The 14,502-nt window shown below is 39.1% G+C and overlaps 1 pseudogene; it reads left to right on the plus strand.

Moving 5' to 3' along the window:
• Window positions 1-13,344: 13,344 nt before the first annotated feature.
• LOC118846402 lies at window positions 13,345-14,103 on the plus strand (annotated as a pseudogene).
• Window positions 14,104-14,502: the final 399 nt, after the last annotated feature.

Raw genomic sequence — 14,502 nt, forward strand, 5'->3', positions numbered from 1 at the left:
ATCATCTCAGTGCTAGACTTGCACCAGAACCATATTGGTGCTAGACTTAGTGTGGACAACCTCTCTATTAGCTTTAGCCCTGCTGCAGCTCAGTATTGAGCTCAAGTGATCCACCAATCTCAGTCTCCCTAGCAGCAAGGATTTAGGTATGGAGTGCCATCACCTCTGGCCCATAAAAATAAAACATACTGAGAGTAAATACAAAGTGATTTTGGTGGGGAGCACCAATACCTGAGGGCATTAGGAAAGGCCTGTTTATAGAAGGCAACATTTGAGGTAAGCCTCAAAGGAGTCAGGGACTCCATAAAGCAGGGTTGAGGACGGAGGGGCTGTCTTCCAGGCGCGGGGAAAACAGCATTTGCAAAGATGGAGAAGGGAATCGGAGGAACAGAATATGATATATGGGGAATAGCAAGTAGACCAGTTTAACTAGAATACAGGGTACACAAAGGGGAACAACATGGATTCATTCTGGAGAGAAAGTTGGACCCAGACTCTGAAGGGCTCTAAATGCCAGGTAAGTTTGTATTTTATCCTAGAAACAAAGAGAAACCACTGGAGATTCCTGAGGAGGGAAGAGGCCCAGAACTATGCTCTATGCATATCACTTTGGCAGCTGGAGGGAGGTCAGTCTGGAGTGGGGAAAGACTAGAAGCAAAGAGACCAATTCAGGCTACTTCGAAGGAAGAGAACATTAGAATATAAGAATGAATGAATGGATAAGCATTCATTAAGTACTTACTGTGTGACAGGCACTCTGCTAAATACAATTTTTTTTAAATCCCCACCCTCGGGAAGCTAAGAAGTCAGTGTTGGAGAATGTGATTTAGCTCCTGGATCATGGTTTAAGATGCAGTAATGAAGGACTCTTGGTCAGGATAGGGTACAGCTTAGCAGAACAGGAAGACTGTAATTCCTCAGATATTTGCAAATTCAAAGGAGATGGAGAAAAGTGTTCAGATACAGCTGCTAAACCAGATTCCATAAAGAGCAGCAAGTATGACATAAAATATTATTTCGAAGTAGACAATAACTGGGAAGAAGGGCACAAATGAAACTCTTTGCCTTAGCAGGCAGAGTAGGCAAGCAGGAGCAGAGGTTTTAGAGCTCAAAGTGTCTTTAGACCTCTTCTGGTCAAACCCCCTTATTTTAGAACTGAGGGGACTGAGGTCTAAGAAGTCAAGTAGGTGGCCCACGGTATAAACCGGCAGAGCTAGGATCAGAACTCTGGTCCTGTCACTCCAATCCTCCTCTCTTTCCACAGCACCACAACATTTCTGAACTTTGGAAGTTAAAACTGACTTGCTATACACACTAGTGACTTTCTTAGCAGCTCACATTTTTTTTTAAGTTTTTTTTGTTTGTTTTTAAGTTTGATCTGCACTATTAACATTTTGTCCACTACTTTCTTTTTTCTTTTTAAAAATTTTTGAAATCGCCCCCCCAATTCAACTGCATTTTATTTTCAATTCCCAATTCTCTTCTTCTCTCCCTTTCCCCCATCCACTGAGAAGGCAAGAAAAACAAAACCCAGAAGTTCCTGCATTAGCCATGTCCAAAAATAGAAAAAAAGAGAGGAAAATATATTTCAATCTGCACTGAGTCAATCAGTTTTCTATTTGGAGGTGGACAGTGGCTCACATTTCCAAACACTTTTAAGTTTAAAAAAAAAAAAGCTTCTGTTACCATATAATAAAAATTTATTTTCTGGAAGATGGTGCTGAAAAACTTCAAGATTATCAGTATTAAAGATTTAATTATGTCCACAATACTATGCTTACTAAGTCATGTTAATCAGTAAAGAATTAAAAGGGAGATGAAAACTCGAACTTGACTTGTAGAATAAATCAATCAACATTTATTAAGCACCTACTACCATATGCCAGGCACCATGTTAAACACTGGAGATACAAAAAGAGGCAAAAACCCCAGTAAGCTCAAGGACATTACAATCTAATGGAAGAAACATCACACAAACAAATACAAAGCAAGCTATATACAGGATAAATAGGAAATAATTAATAGAGGGAAGGCACTGAAATTAAGAGGTGATAGAGAAGGATTCCTGTAGAAGGTGGGATTTTAGTTGGGACTTAAAGGAAGCTGGGGAGGTGAGAAGTCCAGTGGAGAAGGAAGAGCACTCCAGGCATTGGGGACAGCCCAGAGTGAATACCAGAAACTGAGAAATGGAGAATCTTGTTCATGAAATAACCAGGAGGCCATTTTCACTGGATCCAAGAGTACGTTGGGCAGTAAGGTGTAAGAACACTGGAAAGGTAGGAGGGGCCTGGACTTTGAATGCCAAACAGCATTTTGCATTTGATCTTGGGAGCCTTTGGGGCTTATTAAGGGGGTGGGGGAGGGCCAGAAGGGATGATTGGACCTACACTTTAGAAAAATCACTTTAGTGGCTTGAGTAGAGGATTGCTTGGAGTGGGGAGAGACTTAATGTAGGCAGACCCACCAGTAGGCTATTACAATAATCAGGTGCGAGGTGGTTAAGGGCCTGCACTAGAGTGGTGGCAGGCTCAGAGGAGAAAAGGGGGCCTATCTGAAAGATGTTGCAAAGGTGAAGTTAACAGGTCTTTGCAACAGATTGAATTGGGGGTGGGGGGGAGAGAAGAGTCAGTCAAGGCTGAAACCTAGGTTGTATGCCAGAGGGACTACGAGGATGATGTTGCTTTCTGCAATAATAGGGAAGGTGGGGGTGGGGAGAGAGGGTTTAAGGGAAAAAGATAATGAGTTCTGTTTTGGACATTTTGAGTTTAATATGTCTACCGGATAGTAAATTTGAGATGCCTAAAAGGCAGCTGGAGACATGAGATTGGAGGTCAGCAGAGTTTGAAAGAAGACAAGCAGACGTGAAAAACATTGGCATAGAGACGATAATTAATCCCTTGAGATCCACCCTGATGAGATCCACCAAGATCACTCTGAGGAAGATCTACAGTTAGAGGGCATGATCCTATTGGAGGAGCCTGCAAAAGTGACAGAGAAGGAGCAGTCAGGTAGGAGAAGAACCAAGAGAGAGTGGTGTCCCAAAAAATGTAAAGAGAAGAGAATATCAAGAAGAGTAATTGACAGTGTCAAAGGCTGCAGAGAGGTCAAGGGCAACAAGGATTGAGCAAAGGCCATTGGATTTGGCAACTAAGAAATCTTTAATAGCTTTGGACAAGCTAGACTGTAAGAGGTTAAGAAGAGAGTGGGAGGAGAGAAAATGGAGGAACCTACTGTAGAAGGCTTTCTCAAGGAGTTTGGCCACAAAGGGCAGAAGAGATACAGGATGATAGTTAGCAGGGATAGAAAGATCAAGTGAAGAATTTTTTTTTTCAGGATGGAGGAGACATGGGCATGTCTGCAGGGAGGAGGGAAGAAGCCTGCAGAGATTGATCAGTGAAGGAATGTAGAAGGAACACTACCACTGACATATAAAGACCCAAGTAAGGGTGGAGAAGTTACTTTGTTTTACATCACACACACACACACACACACACACACACACACAGGCTATTGTGTTATAAATAGATCACATCATAGCAAAGATAATTTCCACAACTAATCAAAGTTTTAGAAGAGTAACAAATTTCATCGAGACATGATTATAAGGTAATTTAAAGATTAAACATCATCTGAAATGACCACACTAACTTTAAACATAAATAATAAGCACCATTCACAGCATGAACAAAACTTTCTTTTTAGAAACCAAGACCTTCACTAAAATGTAAAATTCTCAAATATGTCATTCCAAGTTTGTTACACTTTAGTTGAAAGACATCACAAAAGTTGTGTCATTTAGGCAAGTGATAAAGAAGTATCTAAGAAATGAAAAGAATGCGCCAATCCTCTTACCCCCATGGAATTTCCAAAGTCAGCACAGCCAGCACCTGGTATGATGACTGCAATGCAAGCTCAGAGTTGACATTCCTAGGCAGAGACTAAAAAATGATCCTTGCTCATTCCTAAAGAGCTACAATACAATCCTCGATTCAGCTGTCTCACTGAACTTATGCAAGCATGCAACAACTGAATATAGATATGCAGATGTAGATATATATGTATGTATATATACATATAGTAGAATATGTATGTGGGTGTATATATATATATATATATATATATATATATATATATGTACATATACCTACAGTCTCAAGGCTGCAGGATCTGCACCCCTGGATATCACTAACTAGTACTTCCTATTGGTTCAATCACTGAGATTGCCTGCACCTAACAGAGTGCTTTGTATTTAGTAGACACTTCATACATGTCTTTTGAATTGTTTATTGAACTGAGGTTTCAAGCTTTCAAATTGTAAAAGTTTTGTAGTTCAGTGAGTTCCATTAGGAATCTTAGAAATAAATAGACATCAATAAGCAGTTGTGAAATTTTACTCCATGGACCAAACAGCAGATTCAGGTCACACTGTTAGATAATGCACTTATTGATTTATAATCTCTTGTGGTCAAGATGTTTTTCCCTAAGAACTAGATGCTATCACAGACTAATTTCATCTAGAAACTAACCTTACCTTTAAATAGAAAGGGAAAGAAATACTTGGTTATACTATTCAAAAAGAGAAGACTCAATTGCTGGAGTTTCACAGCCATCTTCTCTCTTTTTTGCTTATTGCAAAAATTTTCAGAAAGTTAATTAAGCCTCTGGAAAAGATCACTCCTGAACCAGCAGCTCCCAATGTCAAGCAAAAACAAAACAAAGTAAAACAGTTAAGTCCAAAGAGCCTTTCCACGATGAAACGACTGACACTACTTTAACCAATCCCCTTCTGAGTGGCAATCACACCACCACTGGCATCAGCATCAAGAATCATGGGCATACATCACTTTAAATAGCTACAACGAACATGAGTGAGAAGAATGAAGCATAAATAGCCTGAAATATAACTTGCTGCCTTACTTAAGGAGATATAGTTTGAATTCTAACCTATTAGAATTAGAAAGGAAAACTTGGGAACAAAATTTATTTTAATATTTAATAACTAATAAGTAAAATCCTCAAACAAGTTCTTTTAAAAGAAAAAAATTCCATTTAACTCAAGCTGCATCTTAATTGCTACCATTGTCAAAATTTTGCTATTACAGCAAAATATTAAAAGAACTCCCTAAATTAGGAGTTCTTAACTTTTTTTGTGCCATGGATGCCTCTGGCAATCTGGTAAAGGTGATGGACTCCTTCTCAGAATAATGTTTTAAATGCAGAAAATAAAATACCTGAGATTACAAAAGAAACCAATTATACTGACATATGCTATCAAAATATTAAAAATCAATTTATAGACCTCAGGTTAAAAGCCACTGATCTAAATAAAGAACATATTTAACAAATTATTTCTTCTATCAAGAGGTATTCCCATTGAAAGGTCATATAAATATCTACAATGAATTTACTCTAGGAGAGAAAGCAAAGGTATCAATACACTGCTATAAAAATAAACTGTAAGTTTTTTACTCTTTCCTAGTAACAAGTTCTGTCACCTGGACAAGTCACTTAACTTTAGTGGGCCTCAGTTTCCTCCATTCAAAGATTAGGGACTGAACAATGCTCCTTCTAGGGGGTAAGGGAAAGGTTTAAGCATTTATATACTGCGTATTATGGGCCAGGCACTGTGCTAAGAACTTTTATAAATATTAATTCATTTGATCCTCACAACAACTCTGTAGGGTACTTGCTGTTTTTAATCCCCATTTTGCAGGTAAGGAAATTGAGGCAAACAGAGCTAGTTTACAGAGCTAGTAAGTATCTAAGTTCTGATTTGAACTCAGGGCTTCCTGACTCCAAGCCCAGTGCTCTCTGTAGCACCATATTGACTTATAGTATCATAGAACATGTCCGTGATTCACTCATATTATTAAATGCACAAAATAAAGTACACAGAATTACAAAGGAAACCAATTATACAGAAATATGGTCTGTAGAGAGTAAGACTGTGATCATATGCAATCCGGTTGTCAGTCTAATAAGCAGTGATGAGTATAAACAATATTTCAAGATAAAATAGGGAAAGTGAATGAGCATTTATTAAATATCTACTATGTGCCTAGCATAATGTTAAACATTGTAAGTGTAATGTGATCTGAAAATATCTGTGATTCCTATTGGTGACAGACTCACAGGCAATGCTAATAATACCATAGGTTTGTTGTCTACATTCATAATTGAAAGAAATACTAAATTTCTGTTAGAGGTGAGTGAAAATAAAGATGTAATTTTTTTTTTCCAATTCAAATTCACACAACTCTTGAAATATATCCAGTTAAGGAGTTTATAGAACCTAGGTTAAGAACTCTTAATCTACAGGAAAAGCTTCCTGATAACTGTTACTTGTGTTGTCTCCATCCTCAAAATTATCTTATATTGCTTATCTGTGTATATACTGTATCCATCAGTAGAATGTAAGTTCCTTCAACATGTGATATTTTCAATTTTGTCTTTGTATCCTCAGCACTTAACACTTCCCTACACAACAAATATTTGTTAAATTGAATTTATTCTTATTTTGTAAGGCACTTCACTCTTTCTTGAGTAGGTATTTAAAGAAATGCTTCCTGATATTAAGCTTCCTGTAATTTCCACCAAAGTTAACCCTTTCATTGCCACACCCTCTACTCCAAAAACCTGTTATACCTTATGTGTAACCTGTTTAAAAGGAAGAAGGGGTCCAACCACATGCACCTTTGAGCCGAGCCTTGGATGAATGGTAACATGCTTTTGCTTTGGGTCTTCCATACCATGTAAGTATAGAGGATAAGCAAATCCACTGGTGAAATTTGTTAGGGAGATAAGGACAGCTGGGTGGGTCAAATACTTCAGTCACAGTAAAGAGGTGCTCTGGGGATGCCAGGGAGTGGTACAGTGCTAATCTATCTGACAGTTGAGGTAAAACACCTTTTCAAAACCAGAGGGTGTTTTGTAAGTAACTCTTGAAGCACAAGACTGTTAAGAAAGAGAAAGTAATCAACTGCCAACTTATGGGAGCGCCAATGAAACTACCATGAAATCCAGCACAGGACAACTGGAGCTCTTCAGCCCATCCAATTGTAAGACATTCTTTATATAGGCATACCTTGGAGATACTGCGGTTTCAATTCCAGACTACCGCAATAAAATAAATATCATAATAAAGCAAGTGACACAAATTTCTCATTTCCTAGTGCATATAAAAATTATGTTTACACTATACTGTAGTCTGTTAAGTGTGCAACAGTATTATGTCTTAAAAGAATGCACGTATCTTAATTAAAAAATACTCTTGCTAAAAAAAAAAAAATGCTAACCATCACTTGAGCCTTCCCTGAGTTGTAATCTTTTTGCTGGTGGAGAGCCTTGCTTTCATGGCTACTGACTGATCAGGGTGGTGGCTGCTGAAGGTTGGGGTGGCTGTGGCAATTTCTCAAAATAAGACAATAAAGTGTGCTGCACTGATTGACTTCCTTTCACTTGAACACTCATAGGCCACTATAGGGTTATTAATTGACCTAATTCAATACTGTTGTATCTCAGGGAATAGGAAGGCCTAAGGACAGGGAGAGAGATGGGGAACAGCTAGTCTGTGGAGTAGTCAGAACACACACAGCATTTATCAATTAGGTTTGCTATTTTATGTGGGGCAAAGTTTGTGGTACCCCCAAAACAACTCCAATAGTAACATCAAAGATAATGATCGAAGAGCACCATCACAGATGTAAACATTATAATAATGAAAAAGTTTGAAATGTTGTGAGAATTACCAAAATGTGACACAGTGACACCATCTGAGCACATGCTGTTAGAAAAATGGTGCCAATAGACTTGCTTGACGCAGGGTTGCCACACATCTTCGATTTGTAAAAAATGCAGTATCTGTGAAGCACAATAAAATGAGCTGTGCCTGTATATGAACATGAAAGGCACTGAAACAGGCAACTCCCGATGGCCCTATCATACTGGCCCAGTTTCCAAGAGGAGTTACAGGGGGCAGAGCACCTAGAGATGGGGTATCACAAGCTCTTGGGAGTATATGTATATGCCCCTTTGGCAAGCTCTATGCGGGTAACTGTGGGTAGAGCCAACTGGATACCCCAGGAATTGCCTAACCTATCCCATACGGTTATCACCAAAAATGTTGAGTCCACAGGGGGATGATAAGTATTTCCTCTAGTTATAAAATGAAGAGGCGGGAACAAGTATTTATGAAATGCCTACGTAGGCCAAGCACTGTGATAAACATTCTACAAGGATCATTTCATCTGCTCCTCACAACCACCCTGGGAAATAGCTACTATTAGTATTCCCATTTTACAACTGAGGAAATTGCATCAGACAGAGGTTACGTGACTTGTCTCAGTTAGCAAGTGTCTGAGGCAGAATCTGAACTCAAGACTTCCCCAATCCAAGCCCAGTGCTCTAACCACTGTGCTACCAAACTGCTAGAGTAGTTTCTCTCCTGGTGACCTCATCAGTTCTCAGAAGGTCAACTATTAACTCTACAAGAAGGATTCCAAATACTATAGTAAGACAGTCTCTCTTTTGAATTATGGTCCCACATCACCAACTGTCTTTTAGACACCAAATAAATGTCCCATGATTATAATAGTATCCCGTTTTGCTTGACTGAGCATATTTCTTTCAGCTTTATTTTTTCTTTTTTAATGGTGGTGGGGTGGGGAGAGAAAAATCAAAGTCTTTCAATTAAAAAAATCAAAAGGAAATTAAGAAAAGGAAATGTAGCATCAGATTGTGCAAGGCTTTTAAGATAGGGGGATGGATTTGACTCTTATTTAGGAGGTATTAAGAAACTATTGAAGATTTTTGAGCAGAAGTATAATACAGCCAAAACTATGTAAAATATTTTGGCAATGGTGTCAGAAATGAATTTGAAAGTGTGATGATGGCTACTGCCTTAATTCAGTGGTTCTTAACCTGAAACCATGAAATTGTTTTGAAAAATACTTTGATAACTGTATTTCAATATAACTGGTCTCTTCTGTGATCTTATATATTTTATTTTATGTACTTTATAACATTCTGAGAAGAGGTCTACAGTTTTCACCAGACTGCTAAAAGGATCCATAACACACATAAAGTTAAGAAAAACCCTGGTAGAGTTCAAGGTGTAAGCAAGATAGGCTGGAGCCAAATTGTGAGTTTAGACAGTTTCAGTGGGAATGAAAAAAGGAGACTGATTTAAGGTATTGTTTCATAGAAGAAATCAATGCAACCCAGTTAAATGACTAGGCACTTTAACAAAGATATTATAAACATGGCATAACATATGGTACTATGAGAAGATAAGAAAGATGGATGAGTTTAGAGGGAAAAGATCACAAACTCAGTCTGATCCAATAGGAATCTGTGCAGTCAGGTAGGAGTTTAGAAAAAGACAAGAGTTGGAGGGAACGAAATTTTGGTGAACCAAATCACTAAAACAGAAGCAAATAATATGTCTATTAAAAATAGATAAAATCCTCAGGCTTTCCTACCCAAACATTCCCAATTTTTCCTTAGAACTTTAAATTATAACCCCACCCACCCAGACCCTCCCCACCAAACAGCAAAAAAAAAAAAAGGCAAATTTTACTAAAATTATGGGAAAAGAAAATAAAGATATAGCTATCAGATTTTATCCCAAAGGGCTACAGCATCCCCTAGTGGAATGCTGAGGAACTGTTTGTTGGCTTATAACACTGGCATCTCTTTCAGACCTTTTATCTAAGAACTTTAGTTACAACCTCAGAAATTCAGGCTATCATCTTCTTTCTCTTAACCTAAAAATCATTTGCCCTGGTTATAGCAAATTTCCATTGGAAGTTTCAGACTCCAACATAACATGAACAGGAGAACAGGAAAAAGTAAGCTTCCAATGACAAAATGGTTTAGGTTACTGTTCAAAAACAATAATTAATTCCAAGAATGTCATTTTACAATGGAAACAAAATGAGGGAAATTCAAGCCAGTGTTCTTTAATAGCATAATTCATAGCGAATAAACAGTGTCCATGACAAAAGACATGTGCTGCGAAAAATGCACTTTAAAAAAAAAATCTGGACAGATTCAATTATACACCTTCCCCCTCCCCCCACCAACACACACACACACACACACACACACACACACACACACACACACACACCTGCCCCCCAAGAGCCTGCTATATGAAAAGTTCTGTCCTAGATGCTGGAAATATAAAGATGAGTTAAGATATAAAACTCCTACCCTCAATGAGCTTACAATCTAATCGTCTTGATATAAGGTCAAGAAATTAATAAAAAGAATTATAAAATTTGAGAGTTGGAAGGGACCTCAACAGCCATCTAGTCCAACCCATACACCAATGGAATCTCCATATTAGTGGAATGACTAGTGACTGTCCAGGCTAACCCCAAGAAAGGAAAACTTACCACATTTACAAGCCATCCATTCCACTTTTGGATAGCTCTAATTGATGTGGAATTTTTCCTGAATCAAACTTTTCTGCAACTTCCACCCGCTGCTCCTAGCTCTGCCCTTTGTGGACAAAGAGAAGCCTCATCTCTTCTCCACTCTTTCTAGAGCACTTCAAATATCTGCAGACAGCTTACATTTTTCACCCTCCAATCAACTAATGTCCCCACCTTTTTTCTTCTCCAGGTACATTCTTCCAACTAATAGTCACGCAAGCTGGACTCTTTGGTTGTCCCTTTGGATACTCTCAAGTTTAGCAATGTCCCTCTTAAGTCATGGTGTCCGGAACTGAACGCAATACTTCAGGTAAGGTCTGATAAGCACAGAGTACGACAGAACTATTACCTCTCTATTCCTGGAGCCCATGCTCCTCTTAATGCATATGGAGATCCCATTTGCTTTTCTGGCTGCCACATCACAATGCTGCCTCACTTTGAACTTCAGATCCACTAAAACCCCCAGAACTTTTTCACAACTACTGTCTAACCATGTCCCTTCCATTCTTATACTTATGGAGTAAATTTTTTTGGTAGCCAAGTGTAAGACTTGAAAATCATTCCTACTGAATTTCATTTTGTCAATCAGCCCAGTTCTCTAGCTTGTAAAAGTCCTTTTGGATCCCAATTCTCATCTATTAGATTAGCTATCTTTCTGAGCTCTGTGTCATCTGCAAATCTGAACAGCATTCCATCTATGCCTTTATCTGAAGTATTGTTTAAAATGTTATACAGTACAGAGACAAGCACATTTTGAAGTCAGTGAATTTTTAAAATGAAAAGTTTTTAACTGATTATCATATTACTTCTAATGAAATGACACACAATAAATGAAACAAGAGCAATGAATAAAAATAGATGGGAGCCAACAGCTAACCAAACTATAGAGCTTTTGAATAACTATGATGTAAAATTGCTGGTCTAAGGAAATATGATCTCTTCAATTTGACTTGTATACATAAAATATAATGATTTCAGGAGCAAAAGGTTTTTGTTCAATCCATTAGGCATCCTTCAAACTAGAGTTGGAATCAGACGACCTGGGTTAAAATATGCTCTGCTACTATATGACCTTGTCTCTTCACCTCCCTGGATTCAATTTCCTCATCTATAAAATCAAGGGGCTGGATTAAATAACAATGTGCATTATCATTAAAGTTCAAAGATGAACAAACTAACAGATTGTGATACGTTATTTCTGTTGATATTTCTGTTTTCTATCTGTTGGTTTAGGGACTGTGATGGCATCAAAAAAAACAGTGTTGAGGCTGATAGGATAACTAAATGTTCTGGCAGCTAGGAGCCAAGACCTGAATTCAAAGCCACTGGCCTGGGCAAGTCACTTAACCTTTCTGTGGGATGATGAGGATGATAATAATGGTACCTTCTTCCTAGGACTGCTGTGAGGATCAAACCAGGTAATGAATATAAAACACTTTGCAACTCTTAAAAGTACTCTATGACCTGTTTTTATTAGCTGGTGGATATGATTCTTATCATCATACTATTACCACAGAGTAATGAATAGCTTCTATTTATATACCATGTATGGCTTAGAAAATGCTTTATGTACATTATCTCATTTAATTTAAAATTCTTAGAAGTTTTTTTTTTAGTGACCAATCTTCCAAACAGAGCCAGACTCAAATAGCAACCTTCACCTCCAAAGTGTGTGTGTATTATTAGTTTAGGAACCAAGAAAGAACCTAAACCTAAAGAACCTAAACAAATAGGTTATTACGGGGTGGGGAGTGAGGAGAGGCAGAAAGGAGGAGAGGGTTATAGTACAAAGATGGCATTACAAATACTAACTTAACTTCAAATGTGTCAGAAAATATATCTGAGAGTCCTGAGCTAGAGGTGTGAGAGAGTTAGGGTTAATAAATAAGTCAGGACAGAGGTTAATCTCTGCTCATACAAGGATAGGGTGAGAAAAGATTTTGAGGGAACCTATCAAACTTATCAGTAGGTAGACGATAATGCTAGACATGTTCCATGTACTAGAAGAACCTGGAGGCCAAACTAGCCTCTCCATACCATTCCTCACAAGATCCTCAGGGGCCCCCTTGTTCTCCCCCACTCCCCATCCAAAAATATATTCTTTACCTTCTCAAGCCTGAAATTCCTTTGACTCAGAAAAAAGCTTTGCATTGCACAGTTAAAGATAAAATATTCTAAAAAGACAAAGTCTGCTAGAACACTTTTGTGTGAATGAATTTCAGCTAATTCAGTTTAATCAGTGAACAAACAGGTATAAAGGAGTAGTTATCATATGTTCTCCAATTTTCAATAGAGAAGGGAGTAATGGAAGAAGTAAAGGGTCCTACACAGGTAAAGGAATTATATATTGAAAGAGAAACTTCTGGAGCCTTCTCAGTTCTGCCTTAGGTTCAAATGGGCCAGGAAATGTACACAAATTTCAGGCCCTCTTCCTCTCTAGTCTAGCAATAGCTTCTTACTTGGTCTTCCTGCGTAGAATCTCCTCTACTCCAAAACATCCTCTATGCAGCCAACAAAGTGATTTCTCTAAAGCTCAAATCCAACTATATTACTTCCTCCACTCAGTAAACTTCAGTGGCTCTCAATTACTCATAGAATGATATGTATTTCATCTATTATTCATCTACCTATATTTCATCTAGCAGATCTAACTCCTCAAATCTATTCATCACCTCCACTTTATATTCCAAAGGGAGGTTATTTAGGTCATACCTATATGATCTGATGGTTTTCCTTTCTTTCTTCAGTTTAAGTCTGAATTTTGCATTAAGATCATGATCTGACATTTTGGGCTCCAGGCTTCCTTAGAATCACTGGGAACCTAGAGGAGACAGGTGAAGGGCACTAGATCATTTCCCTTTGATATGGTGTCCAGAGGAGCAGAAAGCTTTGGTCAAAGGCCCCAGAGATGACTCAACCAGGATGGGGGTTGCTGTTCCTAGGCCTCTTGGCCATGGCTCATGGACTTCGGAAGGGTAATGATCTGCTCAATGTCTGCATGGATGCTAAACACCACAAGTCAGAGCCTGGTCCAGAAGATGACCTTCATCACCAGTGCAGCCCATGGAAGAAAAAGGCCTGCTGTACCGCAAACACAAGCATTGAAGCCCACAAAGATACCTCCTACCTGTACCACTTCAACTATGACCACTGTGGAAAGATGACCCCAGCCTGCAAACGCCACTTTATTCAGGATACTTGTCTCTATGAATGTTCCCCTAACCTAGGACCCTGGAGCCAGCCGGTGTCCTCAAGCTGGAGGAGGGAACGGATCCTGAATGTTCCCCTGTGCAAGGAGGACTGCAACCAGTGGTGGGAGGATTGCTGAACCTCATATACCTGCAAAGAGAACTGGCACAAAGGCTGGAACTGGACTTCAGGGATTAACCAGTGTCCAGTTAAGGCTGCCTGCCATCCTTTCACATTTTATTTCCCAACACCAGCCTCCCTATGTGAGAACATTTGGAGTCACTCTTATAACGTAAGCTCTTTTGGCCGAGGCAGTGGCAAATGTATCCACATGTGGTTTGACCCAGCCCAGGGAAACCCGAATGAAGCTGTGGCTAAATATTATGCCTTTGCCTTTGCCTCTGCCCCAGGCATCTTCAGTTGGGGGGCCAGTTTCCCCTTCTTGACTTTGACACTCCTGTTGCTTCTCTGGGGTTAACCCTCATCAGGAATAAAATCTAACCAATCTACATGCAAAACCATAGCCAAGATTTACTCCCAGTCTGAGATCCCTGGACCTCAGCTTCCTGCTTGACACAGCCTGGCTCTCCTGAAACCCTGGCTTCCCAATCTGGATTCTTTCCCCTCAAACCTGAGCTTTCTGCTTGGAAGCCTACACCCCCACACACTTTGGATTTCACATCCCTCACCCCACTACTGAGGGGGTGAGGGAGAGAGTGCCTTCCTTTCTCCCCACTTTTGAGTAGCTCCAACTCCAGTCTCCTACCTCTTCCTCTGCATAGCAAAGTCCACCCACTGCCCTTCTCTTCTTTGGTGGAAATTGGATATCATTTCTACCCTCTCTAAAGTAAAACCCTCCTTACTCCCTTCAAGTAAG

Source organism: Trichosurus vulpecula, chromosome 4, assembly GCF_011100635.1.
Source record: "Trichosurus vulpecula isolate mTriVul1 chromosome 4, mTriVul1.pri, whole genome shotgun sequence".
NCBI lineage: Eukaryota > Metazoa > Chordata > Mammalia > Diprotodontia > Phalangeridae > Trichosurus > Trichosurus vulpecula.